The sequence below is a fragment of the Orycteropus afer genome, unplaced genomic scaffold, assembly GCF_000298275.1.
Source record: "Orycteropus afer afer isolate SDZICR_OR568_19922 unplaced genomic scaffold, OryAfe1.0 scaffold00013, whole genome shotgun sequence".
NCBI classification, from domain to species: Eukaryota; Metazoa; Chordata; class Mammalia; order Tubulidentata; family Orycteropodidae; genus Orycteropus; species Orycteropus afer.
The window spans coordinates 13325646-13329342 of NW_006921600.1; the positions used below are offsets into that span (position 1 = coordinate 13325646).

General features: G+C 37.2%; 1 pseudogene; it reads right to left on the bottom strand.

The window, feature by feature from the left end:
• Positions 1-2545: 2545 nt before the first annotated feature.
• LOC103208041 lies at positions 2546-3385 on the bottom strand (annotated as a pseudogene).
• Positions 3386-3697: the final 312 nt, after the last annotated feature.

The window sequence follows — 3697 nt, forward strand, 5'->3', positions numbered from 1 at the left end:
ACTGGTAAGCCCAAGGTCGACAAATAAAATGGCACAGTCCCAATGTTACCACACCACATGGCAGGCCACTAATTCAAGCCCATTGAAAGTCCCAGGATCAGCAGAGCTTGGGAAACTGCTGAACAACGACTTGGCTACATGCAGGGTTCAGTCATGCCATAAGCTAGAAACATTCCCAAAGATGTTTCTTATATAAAGGAAGCAGACCACATACCCAAAGGAACTAGTCAGCTCCTCCAATAGATTCCACCATGGAGTTAATTACCAGTCTCACAATGGGGAATGACTACATTCAGCTGCCCACCCACTCAACCAGGCCCAGCCAAGTTGACACACAGACTTAACCACCACAGTCACTGCTTAGGGGTCACAGAGTTTCTGTTAAGGTAATGGAAAATTTTGGAAATGGATAGTGGTGATGGTTGCACAACATGATGAACATAATTAATGTCACTAAATTGTACATGTAAAAAATGTTGAAATGACAAAGTTTTGTTATGTATATTTTTACCACGATTAAAAAAAAAAAAAAATCTCATACAGGGAAGCGGTACCTATCGGGAGGAAGTGGGAGAGGAGATGTTGCATTGTGCTAACTTGTGGTCAATGTCATGACACAAATGTGTGTGATCTGCTGTATGGAAAGTGTATTTGCTCTGTAAATTTTCACCCAAATCATCATAAAAAAAAAAAAAATCTCAAGGTGAGAGGCAGAGGGAATCATTTGAAGATGGAGTAAAAATAAAATATCTGGAGTTAACTAATAATCACGATGCGCTCTTCCAACTCATAAAATTGGAAAGAGCTTATTTAGCAGTTGGGAATATTTTCACAAAAACAAGTCCACTACCTAACAATGACTAATTGATACACTTAAAGAAATGCCTTTTTTTAAAAAAAGAAAATGATTGTATCATATTTAATCTTCTAGTTTCATGATTAATTACATTTATTTTATATAGTGCTTCTTCTAATCATTCATAATACTTTATTAATTTTATCTGCTAATAACTGATATTACAATGATGATTTATGACTCCATATGGCTTCTGTACTATGTACATGTGGATAGTTTCTCTCATCCTGGATGATTATCTTTGTTTTGTCTTTGTCCTAAGTTTTAATAAAAAAGTCTCTATTGTAAAAAATAAAAGAATGATGATTTACATTTAATGTTGAAATACTAATTCTTATAATTTTCAGTGTTACTTAGTGTTTTGTTTTTATTTAAAATGGATTAAATACGTCTTACATTTTTATATTATGAATTCAAAAAGTCTAGAACAAATACCAGCATTTCAATTATTATGTGAATCAAATGCCCTAATTCTTTTTTTTTTTTTTAATGTAAATATTGTTTCAATTGTCTGTAGCTTTTTCTCAAATTCACACAAATGTCATATATCTCAAAATACTATCTCCAGTTCTAGGTGACTCATGTCAATAAGCCACAAACATTAGAAACAAATAAATAAATGCTTATTTAAAAAGCCACTTCAAAGCCTTTTGGAGAAAGACCAAAAAACCAAACTCACTGCCATCGAGTTGGAGCTGACTCATAGCGACCCCTCCTTGGGTTTCTGAGGCAGTATCACTATGGAAGCAGATTGTCCAACCTTCCTTCTGAGGAGTGGCTGGTGATTTTGAACTGTCAGCCTTCTGGTTAGCAGTCAAATGCCTTAGGCACTAGGCTGCCAGAGCTCCCTTTGGAGAAAGAAGCAGTGTGTAAATTCATGTTAAAATATATAATGTCATGCATTTAAAGTCTGTCATGGTTGTTGAAGTCCTAGACAGCAATCAAATTTGGTCATATCCACCCCACCATTCATTACTAAAAGTGGCTTACTTAACATTTGTATTCATTGTTAGAAGAAAACATATAAATCCAGGAAAAAATTGTTTTATGTTCCAGTGGTTCATTTAAAGCTATTAAGTCTTGTGACACCAAGTACAATGAGTTAGGATGCACTTGCAAAGTTTAGAGGGTACAGTTTCCAAAACTGTCCTCACGTCTGACACTAACAGTACTAGAAAGACTCAGAGAATTCACTGAAAGCTATTATACTCTAAAGTTTATTGTAATACAGTTTATTACAGGGAAGGGATGTAGATCAAAGTTCTACTTCTTAGAGGAAAACAGTAATGTTTTTCTGAGGGTCTACATTTCCTCATCTCCTGTCCTCAACTTGATCTACTGCTGTTCGTACTTTATGATAAATCTGTGTAGATTTTTATAGCATAAAATTAACCGGTGGTTGGCAAGAATCAGTTCTTCCTCAGTCCAGCCATTTTTCATTGATACGTCTTCCAAGGAGGCCTTAACTCAGTCTCCTAGTACACTTGTAATTTGTTTGGTGAAAATATACATAGCCAGACATACATCAATTTAACAGTTTCTTCAGGTAAGATTCTGTGACATTGATGACGTTCTTCAAGCTGTGCAGCCATTCTCACTCTCCTTTTCTAGATTATTCTACCATCGTTAGCATAAATATTGCCCCCTAAGCTTCTCATCTAAACTTTTGAGTTGTCCTTGTCACTGTGATCATATATGGAACTTTTTTCCTTTTCCCCAGCATGTCAAAGAAATTTCATTACTTGCATTAACAGCTTTGTATGCTCTCTTGACCGCTGCCTTTGGTGCAGGTGTTTCCTGGGCTGGTGCTTTCTGACCCTTCTGAGCTTTTGGAGGCCCATCTTTCTTGCCTACAGCTTTCTGCTTCTGGGCAGAAGTCTCCTTTGGGCCTGCACTCTTTTCCTTCTAGGTAGCAACCTTCTTGCCTGCAGTGGTCACCTTCTTTGCTGGAAATTTTGCAGCAGTTGCTGCAGCTACAGCAGCCCCCATTCACAGCAGTTGCTTTTTTGGGAGAAGCTTTCAGGAGAGCTGCCCTTTGGAGTTTCTTAACTTCATACTTTACTAGTGTGTTCCTCATTTTCTTTGCCTTCATGACAAAAACGATCAAAATCTGTCATCTTGGCTTTCTTTTCTCTGGCTTCAATCTTCTTGGCCTATCTTGTGGCTGCCCATTTTGTATTGATAAAATGCATTGTGCATTTTGTATTGATTGATTGATTGCAGTTTTTAGCCCTTCTGCCGGGCTTGTCAGACATCCTTCTGGCGGGCGCTACGTGGAAACTGGAGGATAAAGTCAGTGAGTAGCACACATTTGAAAGGCATGACCTGCCTCCTTACTTGAGTGCAAGGTCCATCAACCAAAGCCCTGTTCTGATCAATAACATCTACAATCGCAACCAGTTTTCCGGCTTGAGGCCCAAAGGAGATGACCACCTGGCCAACATCCACAAACGCCTGAACACCATCTTGGTGGCATTCAGCGAGAAGGATAGAGTATTCTTTAAAGGGTACAATGCTCAAGGCAATCATTCTTTACTAATTAGCTTAAACTACTTTTTGGTTTAAAGTTTAAGGTTTAAAGATTACCTCATAGCAATAGTTTTGGGGCCTCAAATACCTGAATTCTTGTATTATATTTATTCTTTATATAATTCTCACTTAAAATCTTCTTTGATTGTCACCTTAGGAAAACTATGGGTTTACTCCCCAGACTGGGCTGTATAGACTTTATGATAATAACCACGGTACCTCATTGAAATTATATGTTTATCTTTCTCCCTCTGTTGGATTACAAAGTCTTTGATAAGTATGAAACAGGAAGTAATTTTATTAATTACAGTG